Consider the following 16,804-nt stretch of genomic DNA (forward strand, 5'->3'; position numbering starts at 1 on the left):
ATACCTTATTGTCATTTTGATTTGCATTTCTCTGATAATTAGTGATATTGAACATTTTTTCATGTGCCTATTGATCATTTGTATGTCTTCCTTGGAGAATTGCTTGTTTAGATCTTCTGCCCATTTTTGGATTGGGTTGTTTATTTTTTTCTTATTAAGTTGTGTGAGCTGCGTATATGTTCTGGACATCAAGCCTTTGTCGGTTTCATTTGCAAAAATTTTCTCCCATTCTGTAGGTTGTTTTGTTTTACTTATGGTTTCCTTTGCTGTGCAGAAGCTTGTAAGTTTCATTAGGTCCCATTTGTTTATTCTTGCTTTTATTTCTATTGCTTGGGTAGACTGTTCTAGGAGAACATTTTTGAGATGTATGTCAGATAATGTTTTGCCTATGTTTTCTTCTAGGAGGTTTATTGTATCTTGTCTTATGTTTAAGTCTTTGATCCATTTTGCATTTATTTTTGTGTATGGTGTAAGGGAGTGTTCTAGCTTCATTAATTTACATGCTGCTGTCCTGTTTTCCCAACACCATTTGCTGAAGAGACTGTCTTTATTCCATTGTATATTCTTGCCTCCTTTGTTGAAGATTAGTTGACCAGAAGTTTGTGGGTTCATTTCTGGGCTCTCTGTTATGTTCCATTGGTCTATATGTCTGTTTTTATACCAATACCATGCTGTCTTGATGACTGTAGCTCTATAGTATTGTTTGAAGTCTGGGAGAGTTATTCCTCCAGCCTCTTTCTTTTTCTTCAGTAATGCTTTGGGAATTCTAGGTCTTTTGTGGCTCCTTATAAATTTTATTATGATTTGTTCTAATTCTGTGAAATATGTCCTGGGTAATTTGATAGGGATTGCATTAAAACTGTAGATTGCTTTGGGCAGTGTGACCATTTTAACAATATTGATTCTTCTAATCCAGGAGCATGAGATATCTTTCCATTTTTTTAAAGTCTTCTTTAATTTCCTTCATCAGTGGTTTATAGTTTTCCGTGTATAATTCTTTCACCTCCTTGTTTAGATTTATTCCTGGGTATTTTATTACTTTGGGTGCTATTTTAAAGGGGATTGTTTCTTTACTTTCTTTTTCTGTTGTTCATCATTAGTGTAAAGAAATGCAACTGATTTTTGAACATTAATCTTGTAACCTGCTACCTTACAAGGTTGGTTTTAAAAACATCAGTTTTTCTATGTATTAGCAACAAAAATTGGAAAATGAAATAAAGAATATAATTCTAATTACAAATAATCCCCAAACTTGAAATATTTTGGAATAAATTTTTTAAGACACTTGTAAGACCTATATGATGAGAACTACAAAATTTGCTGAGAAAAACTAAAGAAGACCTAAATAAATGGGGAGATACACCATATTAATTGGTGACACAATATTATTAAAATACAATGCTCTACAGATTGATTACATAGATTAAATGCAGTCTCAATCAAAATGTAAAGTTGAAGCTAAAATTCATGTAATAAGCAAAGGATCTAGGACAACTAAAACACTTAAAACATTTTAGGGAGCGGGGACACACTGCAGGGATTTCAAGACTTGGACATCCTACTTCCTTCACAGTTTTCCCTTTCATTATCAGATAGGCAGAACACTGTGTTGAAGAGTTTCCTTGATGAAAGCAAGAATGAAGCCTGTTTCCCTGGTGGTTTAAGGACTAATTTGCCTCAGGCGATCCTTTTCCCCTTACTTTTTTTTTTCTCTTTCCACGTTTGATCTCAGTTGCTAATAGTGTGTTATTAATATTAATCCAGTTATCTTCCTAATTAGTTCATGACATCAGTGGAATTCCATGTGTCTTCCATATAGAGACTCAGCTGTATCCAAAGAGTTCAGATCATATAGATATTTTAAGATGGCAGACATATTAATAATTAAAATAACTAACATTTATTGAGTGTCTGCTTATGTCATGTAGTAAGCACTGTTCTGTAGATATTTTATTATAGAAAACTGAAAACCTGCATGAAAATAAAGCAGTAAAATGATTAATTAATTTGTAATCAATTAGTAAAATAACCCATTATGCAGCTTCAATGACTGTCAACTCATGGCCAATCTTATTTCATTGTCCTCTTACCCACTTCTCTTCCTCTCCTCACACTACATTGTTTTGCAGTAAAATCCCAGATGCCATTTTATTCCATCTGTAACTATTCCAGAGGATAAGGACTCTTAGGCATTATATATTTAAAATTGTTTTCAATTTTAAACTTATTATTAAATTATAATATGTAGAAAAACACATAAATCAGAAGTGTATAACTTGATTAATTTTTGCAAACTGAACACATTGGTATATCCAGAACATTACCAATGCCACAGAGGCCCCCATTGTGCCCGTTTCTAGGCATGTCTCCTCTTCCCAAGGGTGACTACTATCCTTCCAGCACCATAGATTAGTTTTGCCTGTTTTGGAAGTTGATATGTATGGAATCATACAGTATACTGTTTTAGGTCTGGCTTCTTTCATGTAACATCTTGTCTGAGAGATCTACCCACATTTTTACATGTTCATTCTCATTGCTGTACAGCATGCCACTGTCTGACTACACCACAGTGTATCCATGCAATGTAGAAAGAATTTAGAGAGTTTCTAATGTTTGACTATTATGCATAGCCTTATCTTCTTTATTAATCTTACAGAAGAGGTAAAGAAGGCTTCGCTGAAATAAAGTAGTATGTTAAGTTCGCACAGGTAATAAGTAATAGAGTCTGAATTCAAACTAGCTTTGCCTGATTCCAAAGTCAGAGATCTTATCCACTATGCTTTCAAGGCAGCCCTTTTTCAGTTAAATATAATTATCTACATAGTGTGTAGATATAAACTCATAAGCTTTGTGGAGAGAAGTGCATTATTCTGCATGGCCCTGGGCCCGATCATTGGTTTTCCAATTCTGTGTCTATTTCTTGAAGAATAAATGCTGCACCCCATTTAAAAAGATTCTTTAAAGTCATCCATTACAACTAAGATTTAGAGTATTGAACAAGAGTCGGGGATGACTCTGGAAGAGGAAAGGAAGACGGAAATGCGTTCAGGAGAATGTTATCTGACCCTGTAGAAAAATAAGATGCTTGTGAACTGAAGTGTATGCAAAATATGGTCCTATAATAACTATCACAGTTAAGTTCTATTAACCTAGTTTCAAGCACATAAACAGGAAGTGGGGATTTTAATGTCTAGTACATGCATGTAAGTGCTTACTTTGCTCAAGTAAATGCAAAAATATTATCTTATAAGCATTTTTTAAAACCTAGTCTTGCCTCTCTTTTTTCTCAAGCTGTTGTGAAAATAAATAATTTAATTCAATATTTTGAGAATAAGTGTAGGTATGATATAATATTTTATTTGTAAATAGGACAAAGTAGTTATTCTATTTTGAATATTTGTAGGTATTACAAAATACCTATCAGCGCTATTCTTTTAAAGTTTTGTAAAATCTAAATAGAAGCACAGCTAGATTTATAGAAAATGCAAGTATTTGCAAATTGTGAAACCTGACTATAGCAAGTACAACAGAATATCATTTTGATACCAAAGAACTAGCTAATATAGAATGATCTCTCTACCCCTATTGTATTTTTTTCCTTGTTGTTGGTTATGTCTTTGAGAAGTTTTCATTGTGAATGCATAGTTCATAAACATTTTTAAATTGCTTATCAAATCACAGGCCAAATAATATTTTCAGAATGTAATTTTGGAATTTCACTAAGCAGCAAACTCATTCATCATAAAACATCATGCATTGTTTGTTTTAGAGAGAATTCTGAACAGCTCATATCCTTTGTTTAAAAATAGAATTTTTTTTTCCCTTAAAGCAATTATCTTCCTCTCAGTCCAATTTTCTCTTTTCTGGTATTCAACAAGACTTCAGTTCGAATAAGCTTTTATTTTACTATGCTGATCATGAAACTATTCCACTTTTTTTCTATCTGCCTCAAAACTGTGGAATTTTAAGTGTATTTTTTTTTTTTTATCAGAAGCATATATAGTCAAGTACAGCAAAGGCTATACATTTTGACTCTCAGTGACTGCTAAGAATAGGTTCCTGTGACTCATATATGTGAGAGGCGGTTAAGTGGTTAAGAACACACATTTTTAGAACTGGACTCCCTAGTTCAAATTCTGGTTCTATTACTTACTAACATGTGACCTTGGTCAAGTTACTTAATAACTCTATGCCTCAGTTTTCTTGCCTGTAAAATGAGGGGTAACAATAATCCCTACTTCACGGGTTTGTTGTTAGAGTTAAGTGGGTTACTGTATGCCAAGCCCTTAGAATGCTGCCTAACATATAAGAAGCGTTGCACAGGGATTTTTTTTATTGTTACCCTGAAATCTATTACTTCCCTTTGAAATTAAAAAAATTGAAAATAATTAATTTACAATCTAAGAATTTCCTTCTGCAATTTTGAATACATAGCTAATAATGACCCAACTCTGTCCAGAGAGCCTGGATGCATTTTCCATGAGTTTATAGATAATATGCTCTAAAGTTATCTTCATCTTTTCTATGTTCATTTGTTCATTCAATCATTCCTATTTATTAAATATGTATTATGGTGCTTGAGTATTCAGTAAGGAACAAACAGGAAACATTCTCTGCTTCCTGGGAGCTTACATTCCACCTTTTTATTTTGGAGAGGGGAGGTAATTAGGTTTGTTTGTTTGTTTGTTTGTTTATTTATTTATTTATTTATTTAATGGAGGGACTGGGGATTGAATCCAGTACCTCGTGCATGCTAGGCACACGCTCTACCCCTGAGCTATAACCTGCCCCAACCCTTACATTATACTCTTAAAGCCAGCCAATATGTGGCAACAGGGCATGGCTTGGAAACTCCCCTCATCACCTGCACCCCTTACACACCTGCCACCTTAAAAGTCATTTTGAAGTAAATGTCTATTTTTCTTTTCACTGTGTATCTTAAATGCCTTGTTAAATTTTTACTTAAAAATCTCTATGTGTCTTTAACTGAACAATGTGGTAAATTTTGGTTTTAGAACTGGATGTAGACATAATGTGCCGACTCCCTTGTTTGATTCATTTGCTTTTTTCCTCACTGATGACATTATCTATCTTCTTATTAAAACGTTTCATCGTAATTCATCTCTGAAGTTGGGAAATTCAGCTTCAGCTGTAAGTTTATCTGAGGTTCTCAGAATGCTCACACTTAAGACTGTGGGAAAAGGATGCAGCTGAACAATAATATATTAACAATATGTGTTGAAAATCAGTTCCTTGTTGACTGTATACAAAACACAAATTTCTAATAGTTCTTAATGGTGCTACTTCCTCTCTGGATTATGCAGGAAATGCTTTTGTCTGAACAATCATTCCCAGGAGGTGGGGGGAAAGCCTTCAAAATAAATTCACTTTATAGACAGAGATGGAGACTTGTGTGTGAGAATGTGTGTGTGTGTGTGTGTGAGAGAGAGAGAGAGAGAAAGAGAGACAGACAGGCAGACAGTCAGACAGACAGGCAGACAGAGAGGACCTGAGAGAATGAGAAACTGATGATTGTGGAATACTGAGTCAAACACGCACATATGCCTCGCATAATTAAAGAACACAATTCGAAGATTGCAGCAGTATCTAATTATATGAAATACTCTATATGCTGTTGCTTGTCTCCACATTTTAAAAATAAACTAATGACAACAATGAACAGCTAATCCAAAAGTTAAAGAACACAACAGTGGAGGACTAGGTTTTCATTAAAGGAAAAAAAAAAAAAAAAACAAACTCAGTAAAAACTCTAATTGTCTGGATAGTTAGGGAACAAATAAATATCACCCTTTTGATGGAATTATCTAAGCTCCTAAAGGCAAAGTGGGTTATTTCCCGTCAGGTTATCTTGAGTTGGGCTAACATGCTTTCTGCTTCGTTTTAATCGGGGACATCTATAAAGTGAACTCTTAGGAGGGATGAAATGACACATTTCCCAAGTCCTCTTCAGTGAAGTGGGGGCTGTTGCATGTGGGATATGTGCATGGGATGTGTGCATTTTTCAGACAATTATCTCCCCACACCCCACCCCTTGGTAATTTCTTAAAAAGTTCTCCTAGTGATTCTGAACCATCTCATAGTCCAGACGCACACTTCCATTTCCTATCAGAACCCACAGTTTAGGGACTTTGAATAGATTGTTTCCAAAAGATCCATTAGCATTCTATAAGAGTTATTTCTTATGAGAACACTTTCATCTTAATAGAAATCCTTTTTTAAAAATCAAGGTTGGCCCAGACCCAGAAGGACTAAGGATCTGAACAAATGCAATTTAATATGTAAGTAGTAGTAAATAAATTAGGGGGAGAGGATAAATGCTGGTAGTGAGGTGGCTGGGCTGGGAGGAGCTGAGATGTTCTCTAATAGGTTGAGGTGTGGGGTCAACTAACCTTGAAGGTGAGCATCATTTCTTTAGAAAGAAGGACACAGACATACACATATACACCCTTTGTGGAAAGTGGTAGCCTTTCCCAGACAGACATTAGGATTCTCCAGCACATAAGCCTCTTATTGCTAAGTATGCAGCACTTAAAATTTTAAATCTCTGCCTTTCCACATCTCCTTGGTCCAAATTCAGTTTGCATGTCAGAAAAAAAGGGGGGGGCGGGGCTATCTTTAAACTGATCTTAGGAAAGGGATCAACTTTTTTAGTGGTATTGGTGAGATTTTTGTCTGGGCAATATTCTATTGTGTTAACCAATAATGTGTGTGTGAGTATATGTGTGTCTTCCTTCCTACTTTATCTGTGGCCAAAAGGCTCTCTCGTGGTTCCTCTTATTCTTAATTTCACATATGTAATTGGCAACACAGTCCCAAGAACTAGTTAGCTCTAAACACATTCTTTTTTCATGAGTCTTGGCAGGTCATACTATGTTACAATATAGGATAAAGCAACTGAAATGTCTTGAGATGTTCTTCACGTTGGAGTTCAGGGTAGAAGTGATCTCTCTCTGGTTTTGGGGACCAGAGGGTTAATGAGGCAAGGCTGTGCACAACCAGAGGGTGTCTCATGTCCTGGCTTTCCTGGAGTGTTCTCCATTTCTTACTAGTAGAATGAATGACCTGGGTGAGAACAGTAAGATTTTTCTTCTTAACCTTACTCCTTTCAAAAACGTAATGTTTCAGGCACTCTTTATGGTAACCTTATTTTACCAACAGTCAGGTATATAAGCTGGTCGAGTCTGATATGACAGGTAAGTCATCTAGCTGTGAATGGAACACACCAGTGTAAAAAACTGCCTGGAAATGATCTCTCACTGTGAATTTTCCCAACAGTCGTGATGCAGTTTTAAAAGCCTTTTCTATTTAAGAACATTTATCTGAGAAAGCCTATTTGAGAAGAATGTTGTCTCGGTAAATTGTTCTGCTCAAGACAACCGCTGCTGTTTCTTTTCAGATTTGAAAACCTAACTCCCAAATCACAATCTGCATTTAAGGGCTTCAAAGAATAATTACCTCTGCGTAATGAGCAGCAGTCCTTAAAAGGGTCTGCCGGCTTCCCCACGGTCTTTTACAGGGTGAGCAGAGCCATAGCCACTGATAACCCAGCTGCCGAGGAACGGAGTGGAGCCGGCTCCAAACTTCTCAGCTGTTGACAGGCTTGACTTGCTGAGAACACTGGTTAAATATAGCACACGCGAGCTCAGCTCAACAAAGTCACTGCTCTGACAGTGTAGTGGAGGGAGCAGAAGACGAGAAACCTAATCTCAGAACCCAACAACACCTAGCAACAGTTGAAAAAACTTTCAAACAAAAGTCTGGGTGGGAGGTATACACCAGCCTCCTCTTTCTGCTGATCGGGATTTCAGGGAGAAGAAGCTGCTTTCCCCTTCTCTCTACCCAGTTTCCTGCATGACTTCAGCTATTGGCTAGTCCCAGGAAAGAAAGTGGGAAAAGCTTTTCCCTCTGTATTCTTTTGGGCTGGATAGGTTTCCAGGACTCCAGTCTCTCTTGGGCTGTGGGACAAGCCACTGGGTTCTTCACAGGATAAGCTACCTCCATAAAGGACGTACCCTGGGTTAGACCAGCTGCCAGTCAGGTAAGACCAAAATACACAGCTACTTACTCTCTTAAGAAATTTCTGCTTCCACGAGAAGAGAGCTCTCTCCGATTCTGTGTTGCCTGTTTCCTCTGAGTCTTACTGTTCCCCTCTATGATAACACATTTAGGAATTGTGACAATCGCTGTGAATTGTTTGGAAAGAATTGGAAAGTCATCTCTTTCTCAGAATCATCTGATTCCTTTTTAAACATGAAGATTGTTATGATGTTTTAACAGCCGTCGAAATATTTCTGCCAGGTTATCATTTTCCGGCAGGTGACAGAAATAAGACAAAAGACAAATTCACCGTCCTTTCACAATGAGGATGGCTGACCAGTGGAAGGGCTGTTTCCCCTAGAAGCAAAATCACTTTCACGGACTGAAGCTAGCTGAGCAGCCTGTGTGGTAAACGAGAGGGAAGTCCTGCACGGTGTTTGTGCTGCTGTACTTCTGACTTGCTGCTTGCCAGATTCTCTGATTACACTGGTACACCTTGTGCTGGTTCTGACCTCGTTACATGACCGTCACCCCGAGTGCTTCTGACTAGGCACGAAAGATGCCTGGTATTAAATCACTACTTTTGCAGTTATTGAATGTAAACTATTCAGGAGAATGTTATTCTCTCTCTCTCTCTGTGTGTGTGTGTGTGTGTGTGTGTGTGTGTGTGTTTTAAATAAGTTGAGTCATTGTTTGTATTTAGGATAGACAGATTCTGATTTTTAATACTCAGATTGCATGTATTGGGAAAAATTCTTTCTTAACTTGCATATATGTGTGTATGAATGTGTTTACCATAACATAAAGGAGATCTTCCTTCCGTCTGTTATATTGTCTCCCCTTCCATGAGTTGCCAAGCAGTTTTATCAGAATTGCATAGAGTGATTACTATTGCACTGAATCTGACAAAAGTTGTGGCTGTACATTGGTGACGTGATTGATGTTGATACCTCTTATCTATAGTTGGGTTGGATTTGCGTAAGACATTTGCTCCTCTAAATGAGCAAGATAATTTGAATGGATATCCTAAATTAAGGATAATTTCAAAGGGGATACAAATGCACACTTTAAAATAATTTTTTGAGTCTATTTTGTCGAATTAAAGAATTTACCCAAGACCAGTTTTGAACAAACTGTTGACAAGAATGCATCAACCCTTTCAGTAAATGTTCCTATTTTTAGAAAAACTAATTAAAGCTTATCTATCATATGCTCAGAAAAGTGAAATAGTACATACATTTCAGTATGTATTGTATTTCATGATTCTGATTACATGATTAGTTTACAGAGTAACTGCAGCTAATCATATATAATGAATGCATATATGTGACAGTGCACCATGCACTCTGGTGGCCTTGGTAGCAGAGAATGAAACTTCTGGTGCTTTAGTGGAGATGAAGTATCTTTGTAAAGAGTTTTGAAAAGTCTGAACTAAATGCTTTACATTTTTCTTGTTTTTATCTTCGGAAGGGTCACATTGTTGGCTTACAAATGTATGCTTAAGGTCAAAATCTGCCATTAGTAGATTTTGGAGGCGTGTGATTTCTTTTGGAGTCAGTGGAGCAGTATGAGGATCCTGAGTCCAGCACTTGGCCCTGAGGGAAAGCCCTCTTTCCTGATGAATTGATTTTTGAGTAACATTGTCTTCATGAGTGTATGTTTACCCTTGAGAATCAAAAATAGCTCAGATTAGAGCACGTGCTTTCCTCCGGTATATGAACAATCAGCCATGCAGACTTGTTCTCTCGTTGACTTGAATACACATTTCTGTGTTATTTTGGAATCTTCCCTTTCCCATTCACCATAAGTGTTGCTGGACTCCACTGCCATGTCTCCCACCACCCTGAGGCCCGTTCCCTCCATCCTCAGTCTGGATTATAACCCTGCTGCTCCCGCACCCTTCCCCCACCATTGCCATCCAAACCGCTTTGCCCATGACCACTGAGGTTCATTTTTCTGTGCTTGTCTCTACTCTTCGGTTATCTTCTGGGACTCCCAGCTGCTGCCAAACACTGAGGCTGGGTATTTTGAAAACCTTCCATCACCTGGCACATACTTAACTTTTCCAGTCTCAGCTCCCACGACTCAACAGCAAGTGTCCCTCTGCTTCAGATAATTCAGATATCGGGCCATTCTCCAAACACTGTGCAGTGCACATTTCAATGCTTCACCTCCACCTGTTTCATTCCCCCTGCCTGGAACACTTCCCCCCGACTTTCTGTGGAGAACCCTGTCCACTCTTGAAAACACAGATCAGTTTCTTCCACTCTCCAGTAATTTCCCAGACCATTCCTTCTTAGTCTGGGCTGTTTGGTGCTCTGTTGGAACTAGGGTCCTTTGGAGTAGGGTTTGTCTCTTTAAATTCAGAACAATTTTGTGAAGGCAACTAGGTACAAAGGACTGTCCTAAGCATCCCCTGACTTTGGAGTTGCTCAGCCCTGTGCACTTCGTGGGTGTACTGTGAACATCTTCGGCTCTGGATTTCTAATCATGGGTATGTGAAAAAGCATCAATAAGTACAAAATCAAGACAGACAACTGTAAGTGTGCTTAACAGCTTTTTGATCTCAGAAAGTTCTCAAGGAAGGTCTTCATGGTTTTACCGGGCACAGAAAAATTGTAAGTAATTTGTGACTGTGCTTGTGTACCTGACTGTGGAGATGATGGACCTTTCGGGAATGACATAGAAAGGGACATATATAAAGACTGTATATATACACATATATACATTATATATACACACACACACACATATATATGCATCTCCTGCGAATGCACTTAGACCTCTAAATACTATAATCCATTTACTTTCATCATCTTTTAATACTAGATTATATTTATAGTTAGCTTTGGTACTATTCATTTAAATCATGGTCTCTTCCATTTGTGGGTCATCATGGATTAAAATCTGGCCTTAAACATTAAAATATTGAAATGTCATGCTATTAGCCCTTTTTATTTTTCCCTAGATATTTTAACAAAACACATGTCTCAGTTTTATTTTAAATGACTCATGAAACCTGCAGCCTTACAGTGTGAGATAAAGCATGAATCACGATTTTGAGCCAATTTTTTTTTTTCCTGTGTTCACCAAAAGAAAAGTTTTCTCTTTATATTTTAAGATAGCCAAGGAGGTTGAAATTACTCTCTTAAATGGATGTCCCACAAGAATCACTATGAGATTTTTCTCAATGAAATTCATGAGTTATTTAATATACTCACTTAGCAATGGTCTCCCTGTGGTTATAATTTTTACTTATTCTTTAGAAGTGAAACTTTGTGGTAAAATACACGGTCTCAACTAATGCTAACTGACTTTTTTGGAAGATGAGCATTTCTTCATAGAACAGGCGTCCTAAGAACTAGGATTTTACAGAGCTTGTTTAATGGACATTTTTACTTATTTGTCTCATCTTAGTTCTCTAAACACATGGGTTTTTAGAAAGTAGCACCACGGGAAGTGAGGAGGCATGCTTAGGTGGAGATCTATGTCAGCAGAAAGATTTAAGGGGAAACATATTGGTTAACAACTTGTTAGAAAAACAATATCTAAAAGCCTGCAGCATACATTAGCTTATACATTAATTATTTTTAAGATATATAGCAATGGAATAAAAGATGAGCTAATAAAATGCATTGTTTTCTTCATTTTGGTTCCTTAAATTGGAGCTGACATCGCAGCAACAAAGATATGCCATTGACCTGAAGGAGGAGGCGGGAAAGGCTAGTCGCATAGGCAAGTCAGATGGCCTCGATTCAGATTTCAGTGCACTGTGCTCCCGGGCAAATGACTCCCTGCGCCTCAGTTTCCTCATCGTAAAATGAACATAATAATACTTATCTTCCTCATAGAGCTATTTTGAAGACTAAATGAGTTAATAAAACTTAGAGCTGCCTGGTAGGCTTTTCAATAAATTTAAGCTATTATTGTTTTATTACTGCATCTTAAATGTCGTTATCTGTTTATTTTACTCTCTGTTGCCCACAAAATTCTTGGATACAGATGGTCCGTGAACTCAAGTTCATAGATCATAGGAAAGGCAGGAGAATGTATTGTTTAAATTTGTGAATCCTGTTTAGGACATACTTTGCTGCTGGGTACTCTGAGCAGACATAGTTTGAACTCCAGCCAATAACTTAGTGTGGAATTTATGTTTCAGACCCTCCCTTATCACTCACCAGTGTGCTGTCTTATAGAATCATTACTAAAAAGGTCAAGAAATCACCCACAGCATAGACTGCTCTATGGTTTCTATATTTGCACTTGGAGATAAAGCGTGTTTATACATAGTGCTTGGGTGTCTCTTATAGCCGACTGCACTGGATAATGCATGTAAGGGAGACCTCCTCCTCCAAAGAGGGTTATATTATTAAATTTATCATTCTTTATTTCTTCCCTTAGATGTTTTGTTTTACTAACCTAGTAACAGATAAAAATGAAAAGACCAAAAAAGGTCATCTCACACTAGCTTCAGCCTCACCAAATACCAGTGAATTCTTGCTGTTAATCCTAGTCATTGTTCTTAAACATGACAGGAAAGCATACTCCATGGCAAAAAAAAAAAAAATGTTAACATCATAAAGATGTGTGAGTAGATTATGGGGTGCTTACTATTCTGTATATTTAACTTAACAAAATCTAAGACGCACTCTTATAAGTGGGGAAATTTCTCCATAACTTTAGTGCCAACAAACCTTATGCAGGGTACTTATGATTTAGACCTATCTATTTTGCTTTACTTTTTGCAATTGAAAGGCTGAGTTTCTAAAAGATAAGGGAAATTGAATTTTAGAATGGCCATTCTCTAATGAAGACCTTGTTTTAGAAAGAAAGAAAGAAGATAGCACAGGGAACTATATTCAATATCTTGTCATAACCTTTAATGAAAAAGAATATGAAAATGAATTTATGTATGTATATGCATGACTGGGACATTGTGCTGCACACCAGAAATTGACACATTATAACTGACTGTACTTCAAGAAAGAAAGAAAGAAAGACCGACAGACAGACAGACAGAGAGGAAGGAAAGAGAAGAAAGAAAATAATGAAAGAACTTTCCTGGCTTTACAGAATACGTTATACAGGTCCTAGGGCAAAAATAGAGGAACCTCAGGAAAATATACTGGATTATGCTCTTTTTCCTTAAATGGTCAGTCCTATCCTTTGGCTAATCAGAGAAGAGAAAAGGCTGCAGGCAGAATACAACCTTCCCCAGGGCAGCAGCTGAGGCAGTGTAATTTCAAAGGCTAGGCAGCAAGTTGGGTAAGAATTCAGAAAAAGGAAAGTCAAACATGAATAGGGCAGCTCCAGCTGGCTGTTGACCAGTTGATTGCAGAACTTGAGAAACTCCCAGCAGAGAGATGAAGAAACACAACATTAACCAGCACTCCAGTCCCCGAGAGCTTTGTTTAAGCCACAGCAGCCCTGCGAAGTCAAAGGTTGGTGTTGCATTTCCTTTTCGGGAAATGGTGTCAATGTGGATAATATTGGGTGATTTATGGGTTTCTGAGATCTGTGAAAGACAGACTTTATAAAGCATTTTTAAAGCTAATGCAGAATTTATCTCCAGTGATCTGATGTTCACTGAGCCCTTAAGGTTCAGAGATTTTTCTGTTTTTGCTTTTACGCTTAAATGCTGTCACCTGCCTCCTTCACTAAAACATAGTTGAAAACCATTGTTGCTTCACTGTTCAAGGACCTTATATGTCTACATTTGAAAATAGTCTTTTTTTTTTTTTTTGCTTTTGCAATTTTTGTAACTGCAGTCTTTCCCAGTTACTTTGAAGAAGCGAATTATCTGCTGCTTATCTTTGTGAGGAAAAGGTGAAAGAAAGCCATGAAATGGACATCTCAGGTTGGCCAGATGCATTCTTTAAAAAATGACTTGCTGCAGATTTAAAGCCAGAAGGCAATTTGATTGAAAACAGTAGACTGCTGACATCACCAAGACAATCAAGTTACTGCCAGCTTGCCTTGTTTATCTAAAAGATCTTTGCAAAACTAAGGTTCCCACCCCCCCACCCCGACACGCACATGAGTCATAGACAACACAGTAATAGGGATAAATGGACTTTATTTTTCTTTCTATCTCTTTTTATTTTCTTTCTAGCTCTTTAATATGCTTATGTCTTAAGTAACTCATTTTAGGGCCTGCCTCTTTGAGGGACCACAGCACAACAGGAAGAGAAGAGGCATGGCTGAGTTCATGATGCTATTTCAGTGTGGCAGCCTAAGTACAGGAGGAAATGACACCCCGGGCCTGTATTTGGAGCCTTGCAGTTACTGTGACGACAACACACACTAATGGAAAACAAAGATGGTCTGCCTGCCAGCGCCAGCCAGGAGGAGTTTTGCCAGCTCAGATTTTTCCTAATTATTCTATAAGTCTTGAAATGTGACCCTGGAGATATTCAAGGCCCTTCGTGTTTCATTAACTGTTTAGTGAGTGACACATGCTTCAGGAGCAGCCCGGAATTTGGACGAGGGAGGGGCCTTTACACAGTAAGCTTAACTTTCACATGCTGTCTTGATGGATATCATCTTCTGGTTTGGACACCGCCAGACCAACTGCCTGGGTCACAGCCTGTTGTTTGTTCTGGTTCTTAAGGAAGCCAGCTGCCTTGGTGGCATTCACTCCTTGGGGGCCCCTCACCTTTGTGACCCATCCCTACCTTCCATAGTCTGTTCATGCTGGAGATCATTGCCCGGCACACCAGGGGCTCCTACTAGGGACTGGGGCATCTGAATCCTGATTCTTATGTAAGATATAATAGATAATATAATGTTAACATCTAGTATCTATTGTCTACATAATGTATGTATCAATGTATAATCTATGTATGCTTATTTAGTGTACATAAGTGATGATAATAGTAGCATATCCTGGAGATTATTCTGTGCCAGACACTTTACATGGATGATTTTATTTACTTCTCATAACAACCCTAGGGGCACTATTTTTCTCTTTTGTTTTATGGATTAGAAAAATGAGGTTTATAGATGATAAGTAACTTGCTCAGTGGTAGATTTGAGATTCCAACCCAGGCAATTTGACTTCATTTAGCCCATATTTGCAACCACTTTCTTGTAAGCAGTTGTTCAGGGAAGACCACTACCTAGACGACTGTGAGAGGTTTGGGTGTAAGGTGTCGAATGTAACCCTGCAGGGGATTAGCTGCCCCGGCAGCCTAAGATTTACTAAGAGCAAAAAACAAAGAGATTCAGGGTCAAAAGGCCAATTGAGGCTGTTCTCCAGGTTCCTGTAGTGGAACCAAAAGCTTCAGTGGCCAGTGGAGTTTGGCAACCCAAGAAGAGCTAGGCTGGGGGCCCTGAACAGTTATGCATGCATGGTTCTTGGTTTCTATGCTGCTGAGATGATTCCCTGGGAGAGGATGCCTTGGAGCATTTGAATTTGTGATCTATTACCACGGGTACTATTGTAGCCAGATCCTTTGATGCTACCAGGAGTTTTGGTCTGTTGTTGCTCCTGTTGACAACTTAGAACCCCACCTCCTATTCTCTGCAGACCTCTGTCTTGGTCATGAGCGTTCAGTTTGTTAAGTGGTTCAAGAGAGAGTCCTACAACAGACTTGTGCCAGCTGTTGGAAGCAATAATTCTTGAAGAAGCCTTTGGTGTTATGTGTGAATTGGTTGGGGGAGGCAGTGAGGAAGGGGACAGAAAGGCTCATTCCATGTAAGAGCTCTTATTGGCTCCCAATGACTTTGTTTAGATAGTGAGTTGTTAATCCGGCAGCAGGTTGCTAGAAAGCTTGCTGTAGTTTGAAGAAAATTACCTGCCACTGTTCAGCCAGTGGGTTCCTACTATGGAGCAATGCATGAGCTATTTTATTGGAGATTCTATTTAATTCTTTAATCTTTTTTTAAACATCTTTTTTATTGAGTTATAGTCATTTTACAATGTTGTGTCAAATTCCAGTGTAGTGCACAATTTTTCAGTTATACATGAACATACATATATTCATTGTGACTTTTTTTTTGCTGTGAGCTACTATAAGATCTTGTCTTTTATCTTTATTAAAACCAAGAGTTACCTTTAATGATGCTAAAAATCTGACTCCACATATAATTGGAATTTTTGAGTTTCTTTTTAGTTGTATGGCATTGTCTGCAATAAAAGGAGAGTGGTTCTAATGCCATTTTTTAAAAACAACTTTATTGTGGTATAATTTCACTACAGTAAGCTACACATATTTCAGAGGTACAATTTGATGGGTTTTGATAGATGTATCTAATACAATTTTGGTGGAGCACATAATGCTTTGCTTTTTCTTATGCCAATGGGCATAAATGCCCTACTTTTCCAGTGTATCAAATATCCCAGGTGGTGGGATTGAATTGACTGTTTTATGTGAAGTAAACACATAACAGAATGAATCTCTACCTTCTGAGACAGTCTATTCTATGAATTATAAACAGCATCTTGTCACAACTGTCCTAGCGCACCCTCCCCCCTACAACACACACGTGCGCTCACTACTGGTCAGTGTGCAGGATTTACACACCTCTTACCTGACGGGCTGAACACCTTCCTGAAGCACACATACTCTTTTCTCTGGGCCATAGATCTATCTAATCTCAAATAAAGATAGTGATGTATTATATTTCATCAAGACCCTCTGTTTCATTCACATGATCTCTCCTGATTTCCTTACAACAAACAAAGAATTTCCCTTTTGCCTTTCCTGTCTTTATGTAAAAAGGTGTAACAGTGTCAAAGGAGAAA

General features: G+C 37.8%; 1 protein-coding gene across 4 annotated transcripts in view; it reads left to right on the forward strand.

Annotated features, from left to right (window-relative positions):
- The first annotated feature begins 7,557 nt into the window (after positions 1–7,557).
- The window catches only part of FILIP1 (filamin A interacting protein 1), a 180,937-nt gene continuing 171,690 nt past the window's right edge, over positions 7,558–16,804 (forward strand). For all 4 annotated transcript variants that reach the window (XM_064486934.1, XM_064486935.1, XM_064486936.1 and 1 more), the window contains exon 1: positions 7,558–8,059. The gene's annotated coding sequence lies outside the window, so the exon portion shown is untranslated. The remainder of the gene's footprint in view (positions 8,060–16,804) is intronic.

Source organism: Camelus dromedarius, chromosome 6 (genome assembly GCF_036321535.1).
Source record: "Camelus dromedarius isolate mCamDro1 chromosome 6, mCamDro1.pat, whole genome shotgun sequence".
NCBI lineage: Eukaryota > Metazoa > Chordata > Mammalia > Artiodactyla > Camelidae > Camelus > Camelus dromedarius.